The sequence below is a fragment of the Xenopus laevis genome, chromosome 7L, assembly GCF_017654675.1.
Source record: "Xenopus laevis strain J_2021 chromosome 7L, Xenopus_laevis_v10.1, whole genome shotgun sequence".
Lineage (NCBI taxonomy): Eukaryota > Metazoa > Chordata > Amphibia > Anura > Pipidae > Xenopus > Xenopus laevis.
This window is the reverse complement of record NC_054383.1, coordinates 7,014,131-7,026,629: the sequence shown is the minus strand read 5'-3', so window position 1 is coordinate 7,026,629 and position 12,499 is coordinate 7,014,131. Positions and strand designations below refer to the sequence as shown.

At 42.5% G+C, this 12,499-nt stretch overlaps 1 long non-coding RNA gene across 1 annotated transcript; it reads right to left on the bottom strand.

Moving 5' to 3' along the window:
- Window positions 1-4,831: 4,831 nt before the first annotated feature.
- LOC121395714 lies at window positions 4,832-10,568 on the bottom strand. The gene is made up of 3 exons (XR_005962637.1): window positions 9,871-10,568; window positions 7,600-7,769; window positions 4,832-5,371 (listed from the first exon to the last, which is right to left on the bottom strand). It is a non-coding gene; the product is annotated as an uncharacterized LOC121395714 (long non-coding RNA).
- Window positions 10,569-12,499: the final 1,931 nt, after the last annotated feature.

Sequence of the window (12,499 nt, the reverse complement as noted above, 5' to 3'; positions counted from 1 at the left end):
ACCTATATGGAGGATTCCAACTGCAGATCAATTGTTATACTATAGATAAAAGGGCATCGGTTCACTGTTTATTTCCTTTCTTTTTTTGGTAATTAATTTAATCGAGAGAAAAATTGATTTCATTGGAGGGCTGGGAAGAAAATTCTGCACACAGTACAATACAATGGTGTTTTTTGGGGAAAAAGTACTTTTTGTCTACTGGGCTTGGAATATGCCTGTGTGATTATTTGATTCTTTTAATGCTATGACAACCCTCTATAATAAATATTGATATACATTTGGTTTTAAAATAATAAACTCAATGTGGCTAAAGGATGAAGGTCTGTAACCCTGGAGGTGTAGCATATAGGGCTGCATCTGTGGAACCACAAGAAGGGGCGCAGCAGCCCTATACTTTAATACAAAGACATGGAGATTTTGTTTTCTTTGGGCTTTAGTTGACCTTTTATACCAGTAAGGACAGATCCTCTGCATGAGACCTATGAACCCAGCAGTTCAAATTTCCCCCCTGTGAGGTGCACAGACTTTGGCTTCCAATTATCTGGGGCAACATTTTCCATAAAATGAGGTCAAACAGCAAACGGCAAGTGCAAAAAATCTGAAATAATGGGATCCATAGACAGAATATTCCATGAGCCTAAAGAAATGGAAGGAGGGATTTTTTTTTTCTTAAAGGAGAACTAAACCCTAAAAATTAATAGGGCTAAAATGCCATATTTTATATAGTGAACTTATTGCACGAGGCTAAAGTTTGAGCTTGTCAATAGCAGCAATGATCCAGGACTTCAAACTTGTCACAGGGGGTCACCATCTTGGAAAGTGTCTGTGACACTCACATGCTCAGTGGGCTCTGATTGGCTGTTGAGAAGCTAAGCTTAGGGCTCGTCACTAATTATCCAGCAGAAAATGAGCTTCCCTGGCTGTAATATAAGCTGATGCTACAGGTTTGCTGATTATTAAATTCTGATGCTAATTGCACTGGTTTCTGTGCTGCCATGTAGTAATTATGTGTATTAATTACTAATCAGCCTTATATTGTGACATTTCTATTCTATGTGTACTGTATATTGTGAGTGGCTCCCTAAGCTCAGTAAGTGACAGCAGCACAGAGCATGTGCAGTGAATCAGCAGAAAAGAAGATGGGGAGCTACTGGGGCATCTTTGGAGACACAGATCTTTACTGCTAAATGGCTGTGGTTGCCTTGGGCTGGTACAGAAGCACAAAACATCATGTACAACATTTCTAGCTACTTTTTTAGCTAGGCTATACTTCTCCTTTAAGGGCTCATTTACATGAGCTTCATTGACGCTGACCAGTTTGCAGCTCCAGGTTTTCTTCGCACCCAGAGTCTAAGGCACAGACGTCACGTATCAGAAATAACATCAGATGGACAGTGCAGTTGTGTATGATTTTGCAACAAAATGCGCATGCAGTTGCATTAATCAGGTGCAGGTGCATTAGGCGCAGCGCCATCATGTCAAACACATTAACCCCTTGTGACTGCAATGACGCTGGAATTGTGGGGGAAAAAACACCGCGATTGTGCTCAAAATTGCACTTATGGATCACATGTTAGTAGGAAACTTTACAAATGTGTCTGTTCTTCACTTCCCTTTTCCCTATTATTTACGTTTTTGTGAATGTACATTTCTCCCCGGATTCGTTTTGTCAGATTCCAGTTTCTCTTCTCTGACTTTCTGGTCTGTATTAGACTTGACAGGCGGTTTCTATTTCTCCGTGGCGTCGCTCCCTTTCGTGTTGGCGCTGCGCCACTGATATCGCGTAACGGTCAGAGGGACATTTCACATGACTAATGGGAGAACCTTGTACATCTTGCCAAAAGCAGGTGCAAATACTACTGAGATTACTTTGTTATTCATCTGCTTTGGTGTAAATCAGGGGTGCAAGGTGCAGAGCAAAGCAAAGCAGCCCTGTATGTAGCGCCTCCTATAGGCAATTGCTCAGCTTAGCGCTCTGCTCCCTTACCTGCACTAAATGCCATACAAGCTAGGGGACAGAATGGGGACCACCTAAGTGCCAGCCCCTCATAAATACAGCACCTGCCAACATGTGGATAATATAAAGAGGGACAAAAAAAATCCCAGTGGAATTTTGACCACACCCATTTTATAGCCACGCCCCCTAAATATCAATTCACAAAAATTTGGCAGGTTTAAACACAGTTCTGTGGGTTTTCAGTTCATGTTTTATGTGTTGTTACAGTTTGGCTAATGAAGGTGAATTGCCCTTTAAGCTACAAGTCACAGTTTCCCCAAAAGACCTGCTTATTTGATTTGCTACAATTGTAGCTTTGCTCATCTTAAATAGTTACAAATGTATCTAAGCACAGGCGCTGAGTATTCTGCCAAAAGCCTTATTTAATTACATTTCAGAAACGTTATCTTTTTCTGGCTGTTCAGTGCCGGAGATCATAGAGAAGCTCAGGGCTAGCGATGGGCAAATCTGTCCAGAAAAACTTTGAAAAAATATGCAAAAAAGGCAAAAAATTCAACTATTTTTACATGAGCGACAATTTTTACATTTGTCCAAATGTAACTAATTTTGACACACAGCAATTTTTACTCAAGCGACTTTTAAGTTGCAGCAATTTTATTAGTGGGCAAATTTTTGCAACAGTGTCGCAAAACTATTTGCAGGTGGCGAAATGCGGAAATTCAATGTGAATCCATGCCTGGCGAATAAATTCACCTATCACTACTCAGGACATTTCACTTACATCCCGGGACTGCGGGTTGAGCTTTTAAAATTGGGACTGTCACATTTAAAAAGGGACAGTTGGAAGGTATGCTGTAGTCATGGGAGCGAAGTGCAGGTCCTAGTGCCTATTAGTGGCAATATCCTGTGTTTTTTGTTTTCAGTTTATGAGTATGAGTTATATAACAGAATGCGCAGAACCAGCAGATAAAAGATCTGATAGCAAATGTCCTGCTATAAAAACCAGGGCTGTTACTTCAAGGGAAACATTTTTCAAAGGTGCAGGATATAAATAACTTCTACGTCAGGTTAATTGAAAATTCTTTTTATTGGTGTTAAATACTGTTAAACAACATGGACACAACTGAGCATGCGATTATGCCATTGGTGTAACCATATTACTGTGACACACATCAGTTGTGGGGTACACACAACCCCCTAAGACATATCAGATACAGGGTAGAAATATAATTGCAATTTTTTTCAAGGCATCAGTACATAGTTACTATACACACGAGAGCTGGTGAATGGCTGCATTGGCACTTGCTGCAAAATGCTATAGAGCATGAATTAATGTCTTTGTACCTTTCTAAATAATACGTGTGTTCAATTTTGCATCTGTTTTAACAGATAGGTACCTAATATATAAGCTCTACTCTTATTTCCCTACAGAAATAGGGATTGGTAGCACTAGACACAAGAGCTTAGATGTTTTCCGCTATTGCCCTGTTCTTACGGAATTCTGGAATTTCCAAGATTCCTTCTCCTCCTGTTCCTCTGCCTGTATAATGAGCTGACATATTCCAGGTCTTTCCTCACATAGTCCAGAGAGCAGTCAGGTGCCTCATACAAACCCCGAACTTTAAAGGAGAACTAAAGCTTAACTAAAGAAGTAGGTAGAAACGTTGTACATTGTCAGTGTCGGACTGGGCCGGCGGGACACTGGGAAAAAACCCGGTGGGTCCCGGGCTCTTGTTGGCCCCGCCTGCCCAGATCCGCTACTTAGTTGGGCAGTGCGACCCCACTTTGTCGGGGTCGCGGGAGATCTGCGCATGAGCACAAAGGTAGTGCTGCGAGCGTGCACACAAGCGCGGCACCGCACGCATGCGCACTAGCCCAATAAAGCACGACGGAGCGGCAGCAGGGGCCGGAGCGGGGCTCTGAGCCGGTAGCCCCGAAGGGCCCAAAGCCCCCCAATCCGACCCTGTACATTGCGTTTTGTACTCTTGTACCAGCCCAAAGCAAGTTTCCTGCTACCATGTGATCCGCAAGTTCAGTGAGTAAATTGCAATTTTGAGCACAATCCCCACATTGCAGCATTTTTTTACCCACAATTCCAGCGCCATTGCGGTCGCAAGTGAATAATTTGTTTGACATGATGGCGCTGCGCCTAATACACTTGCACCTGATTAATGCAACTGCATGCACATTTTGTTGCAAAATCATACACAACTGCACTGTCCATCTGATGTTATTTCTGGTGTGCGGCATGCACGTGACGTCTGTGTCTTATTGATTCTGGGTGCGAAGAAAACCTGGAGGTGCAAACTGGTCAGCGTCAATTATTTTCATGTAAACGAGCCGTAAAGTTTAACTAAAGATTTAGCTAGAAATGTTGTACATGATGTTTTGTGCTTCTGTACCAGCCCAAGGCAACCACAGCCCTTTAGCAGTAAAGATCTATGTCTCCAAAGATGCCCCAGTAGCTCCCCATCTTCTTTTCTGCTGATTCACTGCACATGCTCTGTGCTGCTGTCACTTACTGAGCTTAGGGAGCCACTCACAATATACAGTACACATAGAATAGAAATGTCACAATATAAGGCTGATTAGTAATTAATACACATAATTACTACATGGCAGCACAGAAACCAGTGCAATTAGCATCAGAATTTAATAATCAGCAAACCTGTAGCATCAGCTTATATTACAGCCAGGGAAGCTCATTTTCTGCTGGATAATTAGTGACGAGCCCTAAGCTTAGCTTCTCAACAGCCAATCAGAGCCCACTGAGCATGTGAGTGTCACAGACACTTTCCAAGATGGTGGCCCCCTGTGACAAGTTTGAAGTCCTGGATTATTGCTGCTATTGACAAGCTAAAATTTTAGGCTAGTGCAATACGTTTAGTATGTAAAATATGCCATTTTTAGCCATATTAATTTATAGGATTTAGTTCTACTTTAATATCACCCTCTCTCATGCTTGTCTATATGAGTTCAAACAATTGTAAAATAATTTTAAAAAATAGGCCTAGATGCTTTTTGCAGGATTGTAACTAGTTATAAATTCATAATGTGAAACAGGAATAAATTAAAGGGGAAATACAGCCCCCTGGATGTTGCACAGGTCCCCATGGCCCACCCTAAAAGCAACATTACCACTTGACCCATGCCATTAGGGAGTGGGGGCTGTGCAATAAGGCAACAACTACAATTTCCTGGGATGGGAGCTTTTTACTTCTCCTTTAAAGAGCAAAGTCTGGTGTTGTTAGAATCCAGGAAACAAGGTTGGAAAAATGGGTGGTATTACAGCTTTCCCCCATCAGATCTGAAGAGCAGCACAGAGAGGTTGATGGCGGTTGTCTTTGGCCACATCACTTTTGTCCTCGGCCTCTGTCTCAGTGATCGGCAAGCATAAATAGTCCCGACCCAGGACTAAAGGCAAAAAAAATGTACAGAGGGTTTACTTCCCCTTTAATGTAATAGCGGCATAAGCAGATCATGTGAGCACTGAAGGTCACATGATTTCAATACCAAAATGAAATAAATCAAGATGGGTGGGGGTGGCATTTATATAAGGGATGCACCGATGATCCACTATTTTGGATTCGGCCGAACCCCCGAATCCTTCACAAAAGATTCGGCCGAATACTGAACCAAATCTGAACCCTAATTTGCATATGCAAATTAGGGGTGGAAAGGGGAACACTTTTTTTACTTCCTTGTTTTCTGACAAAAAGTCACGCATTTCCATCCCCAACCCCTAATTCGGGGTTGCATATGCAAATTAGGATTTGGATTCGGTTCTGCTGGGCAGAAGGATTCAACCGAATCCGAATCCTGCTGAAATAGGCCGAATCCTGGCTGAATCCCGAACCGAATCCTGGATTCGGTGCGTCCCTAATTTATAGGAGCTGGATCTCATGACTACGGTAGGGGGCCCCGGACACCCCAAACTGACACTTCCAATAAATATTGGCGCAAGTGCATTGCTTGTAGTAACACAGTGCACTGTGGGAACCCTGGAGCGAGCTCTACTGACTGTAGGAGGCGGGAAAGATGCACTAATCGCAGCCTTCAAATAGGGAAGTGCAAGGAGAGTCTCTGGATGCAAGTACTGTACCTTTAAGGAATGGCATCAATTTGCAGTTGCAATAGTAAATGAGTCCCAATATGAGCAAACCCATATCAACTTTTATACAATGTCATATTTTTTTCCCTTATGGTAAATCTGCTCCCCAGGGACCCCCTTATAATATTGATTTAATGCTCAGCCGAAACCTACCCCCCTTTACTCTCACGGTCCCAATGTAGAAGAACTGTAATATTATTTATAATATGTGAGTCAGACATTCTGCAGAATTCCTTATCTGGGAGGTTTGGCAGCGACATAAAGAGACCAACGCCATCCTAAAATATTTACTCACCATGTTACAGGGACAGCAACCTCCTTGTTCAACCTCACTTCATTAAACAATCTTTTTTCCTTTGGGTTTTAATTAAGAAATCTGGTACAGAGGGTGGTTGTTAATGGGACATTCTCTACTTGGAGTAAGGTTCTTAGTGGGGTCCCTCAGGGCTCAGTATTGGGGCCACTTTTATTTAACTTGTTCATTAATGATTTAGGGGAGGGTGTTGTAAGTAATGTATCAGTGTTTGCAGATGACACAAAACTATCAGCCCAATTAATTCCATCCAGGATGTGACACTTGCAACAGGATCTTGACTAACTGGCAATCTGGGCAGCTAAGTGGCAAATGAGATTCAATGTTGATAAATGTAAAGTCCTGCACCTGGGATGTAACAATATCCACTTATACCCTTAATGGGACTGCACTAGGCAAATCCATTATGGAAAAGGACCTTGGAGTCCTTGTAGATAATAAACTTGTCTGTAGCAAGCAATGCCAGTCAGCAGCATCAAGGGCAAATAAGGTCTTGAGTTGTATTAAATGGGGCAGAGATTCACGGGAGGAGGGGGTCCCACTGTATAGAGCACTGGTAAGGCCCCATCTAGAATATGCCGTACAGTTTTGGTCTCCATCACTCAAACAGGGCATTATTGTATTAGAGAGGGTACAGAGAAGGGCAACTAAGCTGGTAAAGGGAAAATCTTAGCTATGAGGAAAGACTGGCCAAATTGGGGATGTTCACACTGGAGAAGAGGCGCTTAAGGGGAGATATGATAACTATGTATAAATATATAAGGGGATCATATAATAATCTCTCTAATGATTTATTTACCAGTAGGTCTTTCCAGCTGACACGAGGTCACCCATTCCCATTAGAAGAAAAGAGGTTCCAGCTAAATATTGGGAAGGGGTTTGTTACAGTGAGAGCTGTGAAGATGTGGAATTGTCTCCCTGAATCAGTGGTAAAGGCTGATACATTAGATAGGTATAAGAAGGGGTTGGATGGTGTTTAGCAAGTGAGGGAATACAGGGATATGGGAGATAGCTCATAGTACAAGTTGATCCAGGGACTGGTCCCATTGTCATTTTGGAGTCAGGAATGAATTTTTTCCCCCTCTTGAGTCAAATTGGAGAGGCTTCAGATGGGTTTTTTTTTTGCCTTCCTCTGGATCAACTGGCAGTTAGGCTGATTAAAAAAAAAACTAAAAGGTTGTGCTTGATGGATGTGTGTCTTTTTTCAACCTTACTTACTATGTATTGTAAATGTCACCCTATAAAAGGGAATCAATGGAATATGATTTTGGGTTCCAGGCTGGTTTACCTCCAGACTGTCAGTAGAGGAATATGTTTTCGGTAGAAATGAGAGAACCGGTCATGATTCTGAGTCGTTTCTCAGGGAAGTGAGACTTTAGGGAACAAACCTGGAAAGAGAAAGCAGAAGCCAATCTGGAGTTTATCTCTGCAAGTGGTAATTGTGCAACAGAGAGATAGAAGCAGTCGGCTCACAGACAGTTCCTAGGAACATTACACATGGACCGCAAGGCTGTGTAGTCACAGTTGCCTCACGAGGAAACTTCAGGCAACTTCGGAAAATGAATCGATCCTAGTGCCATCCTGGCGGCGATTTACATTTTAGCCGGCGTGACGGCAGCGGATGACTGTGACATAGTTGTTCATCTTAAATATATTGCAATATATGGACAAACAATCCCTGTTTTGTTTAAAGGGTAAGGCATTTTTCAGTAGCAGTAGCACAAAATGTCTCTGTCTTAAATATATTGATAATGGGTTGAGTGCAGAAGACTCTTGCAGTGTCGGACTGGCCCACAGGGAAACCAGGAAAACTCCCGGTGGGCCCAGGTGTCAGTGGCCCTCATGCTGCTAAACACTTGGCCTATTTCATGACCATTCCCTATTTCTATGAGAACAAAGAGGCTAAATAGATGGAATAAAAGAGTATAGTATGTAAAGAAAACAAACTAGGAGAATACAGGTTGATTGAGGAGATGAAGAATATTAGTACTGAGAGTGGGCCCCTGGTCTAAGATTTTATGGTGGGCCCCTGGTGTCCCAGTCCGACACTGGACTCTTGTAGTTGACTATATGTATTTTGTGGTCACAGCCTCATTGCACCCCCGCCTAATGGTTTTAAAATTAGTAGTGAGCACAACTTTCCCTTGTCTGTTATAGTTTATACAGTAGCAGTTTCCTTCTAATACACAGTTTGATGCCCAGTATGTATAGATTTATTATGTGACCTGTAGGGACCCCAAAACTAAAATTGTGCCTATGACTTTTCTTGGCTGCCAATTCAGCTTCTGTAAACACAGCTCCTTACCTGTATATTGTGTCATATATTCTGCATTACCCAAGATTATTTCATATAAATCATTCTCTCACTATTCCTTAATCTGCTGCTGTTTAATACCTTCCTTTTCTCTTTTTGTTTCCCCGTTTTCTTCTTCTCTCCTTTTCTCTACAACCCTCTCTGATGCCTCCACCTTCTTTATCTCTTTAACACTTCTCTATCTCTTCTCTATGTCTCTCCCAGCAATCTTTTCTCTCCTTTATATTCGATATATATTTAACTATATTTGATTTTACGTCTGCATTTTATTTGCATGCAGAAGTGGAGAGGAGCAAAAGAAAGTTCCGGGATTCAAAACCCCTTGCTTCCCCCCTGAGGGGATGTTATTTCACAAAAGTAAAGAAGTCAAGTGTTGGCATCTCTGTGTATCCCTCCCCAATTCCAGCCCTGATTGTTGGGGGGGGGGTAAAGCACGAGGAATGTGCTTACAATTCCACTTTGTGTCAGGGATTAATGACTAGGGATGCGCTGAATCCACTATTTTGGATTTGGCCGAACCCCAGAATCCTTGCGAAAGATTTGGCTGAATCCTTCTGCCTGGCCGATCCGAATCCTAATTTGCATATGCATATGTTTTGTGACAAAAAGTCATGTGATTTTCCGCCCCTTATTAACATATGCAAATAAGGATTCAGATTCGGGTTTGTCCGAATCTGAATCCTGCTGAAAAAGGCCGAATCCTGGATTCTGTGCCTCCCTATTAATGACCCCTTACAAGTTGAACTGGACATAATGGGCCAACTAGTGGTTCAATTACAGTTCTTGTTAACCACACATATAACTATTCAGAATACAATACCCTCAGCTTCCCGGTGGATTCTTATTTAAAACCACAAAGATCGAGAGCAGGGAATAGTGAGGAGTTCCCTCTGCACAATAACATAAATATTCATGGCACCATAGAGTTGCACAATATCCACATCTCCATTATAATTAAGAATAGACAGGAAGCGGACCTTCCCTGATGTTCAGATGTTTATATACTCTAAAGAAATAAACTGAGGTTCGTCACTGTGTTTCAAAATGCTCAGAGTTCAGAGAAATGTACAAAGGTGCTTTACGATGGGGGGAATTTGTTAGTCGTCCTCCCAGCAAGCTGCACATTGTCTTGGCTTTCTGTTGAATTTACTGACTTACTGAAGTGCTGCCCTTACCTTGGCCTTGTATTGTTCTTAGTTGCAATCAGCTCAGATGTGTCAGACTTCTGCACATTACTACTGTTTCTCGTGTGAGTCATGTGTTTTCCCATCTTTTTATAACTTGTTCTTAAGCCAAAATAATTCTGATGAAGGGTCCTTCAGCCCTGACGCCTACATAGCTGAGAGTTACAGGGCAGGTGTTATTGAGATCGTATTGAGCATTTCTCTCTTGGGGTTTGTAGAGGGGAGGCAGAAGTAATGCCCAACCAGGAGGAAAGTCCCAGCTACAAACTTGATAACAGTCAGGCCTGTCAATCAGTTTATTCCGGCAAATGCCACTGGGCTGCTGTAAGATGCCATAGATAGTCACTATTTATTGGACTGAGGTGAGTGTTGAAATGCCAGCGCCTATTTCGGATTCCAGTTCCGACTTGATTCCAACCTAAGCAATAAGGACACAAGATAACATCATTTTGGGAGGTTTTTGCTGAAAGGGTGGCGCCTCTAACCAGGAAAGGATTCAGACTAAGGAGGATCATGGGAAGGGTATCTGACTCTGTGTCTCCAGTAAATTGTGCCAGGAAAGAAAAGACAGGAGGCACATTCCCTATCGACAGCCTAGAGAGTGTTGGCCAAAGTTCAGTATTATTACTGCTCCAAATGTGAGACATCTCTATCCAGCTGTTGGGTGTATCTTAATGGCTGAGATTGCAGCTCCAACTCCCATCCTCCATAAGGGCTCTTACTGACGAGCGGTTGAAGCTGGGCTCCCCTGCGTTCCATTTTTCAGCGTTCAGCCGCAGGGGAGCGCAGGAATAGACGCATTACATTTTTTCCAATGGGGCTGTACTCACACAGGCGCATGTAGGCGCTGAACGCAGGAAAAATGCAGCATGTTGCGTCTCAACCTGCGCTCGTCGCCTACACGCGCCTGTGTGAGTACAGCCCCATTGAAAAAAGTTAAATGCGTCTATTCCTGCGCAGCTACAACCGCTTGTCAGTAAGAGCCCTAATAAGTGTGCCCCATGCTTCGAAACAAATACAATTGCACATCAGTGTTTTTGCAAATTGGGTGCAAGCTGCAAGGATCGCATGACTTTCTGCACACGGCATTAGCGAAGCATTTTCTTATGATTCTTTTGGAGCAAGTCTGTTGCAGCTATTGACGCAAACCACCGTGGGTAACCTGGAGTCGTAGCCACATTCAGGGAGGGGGTAATTCAAGGTTTCTGGCACATTGGCTTTTTATATGCAGACACTTTGGGTGCATTTCTTTTTATATTTTCCAGTAGGGGGGAGATTCTTACTTATATAAATATATTTCTTTGAACTCTTTTTTTAAAAATACTGCAGCGCCCTCTCTCTCTCCATACAGAAACCATATTTTATAAAAGAAAAAAAAACATATTAAGTTATGTTGAAAAAAGACAAATGTCCATCAAGTTTAACCTTTTAAGTCTATATATAACCTGCCTAACTGCCAGTTGATCCAGAGGAAGGCAAAACATCCCATCTGAAGCCTCTCCAATTTGCCTCAGAGGGAAAAAATTCCTTCTTTACTCCAAGATGCAATGGGACCAGTCCCTGGATGAACTTGTACTATGAGCTATCTCCCATATCCCTGTATTCCCTCACTTGCTAAACACCATCCAACCCCTTCTTATACCTATCTAATGTATCAGCCTGTACCACTGATTCACTTCCCAGCTCTCCCTGTAACACCCCTTTCCCTCCTCCAATCTCATTGGCTCCCTCCTGTCTGCTGGGAGGAGCTACTGGTGAATAAAGCATCCGACCCTTCCTTATACCTATCTAATGTATCAGCCTGTACCCCTGATTCAGGGAGACAATTCCACATCTTCACAGCTCTCCCTGTAACAAACCCCTTCCCAATATTTAGCTGGAACGTCTTTTCTTCTAATTGGAATGGGTGACCTTGTGTCAGCTGGAAAGACCTACTGGTAAATAAATCATTAGAGAGATTATTATATGATCCCCTTATATATTTATACATAGTTATCATATCACCCCTTAAGCGCCTCTTCTCCAGAGTGAACATCCCCAATTTGGCCAGTCTTTCCTCATAGCTAAGATTTCCCCTTTACCAGCTTAGTTGCCCTTCTCTGTACCCTCTCTAATACAATAATGTCCTGTTTGAGTGATGGAGACCAAAACTGTACGGCATATTCTAGATGGGGCCTTACCAGTGCTCTATACAGTGGGACCCCCTCCTCCCGTGAATCTCTGCCCCATTTAATACAACTCAAGACCTTATTTGCCCTTGATGCTACTGACTGGCATTGCTTGTTACAGACAAGTTTATTATCTATAAGGACTCCAAGCTCCGTCTCCATTAGGGAAATAAGTGGGATTTAAGTCCTATTAATGGTATAAGTGGATATTTTTACATCCCAGGTACATGACTCAACATTGAATCTCATTTGCCACTTAGCTGCCAGTTTGTCAAGATCCTGTTGCAAGTGCCACATCCTGGATGGAATTAATTGGGCTGATAGTTTTGTGTCACCTGCAAACACTGATACATTACATTAAGTCATTAATGAACAAGTTAAATAAAAGTGGACCCAATACTGAGCCCTGATGGACCCCACTAAGAACCTTACTCCAAGTAGAGAATGTCCCA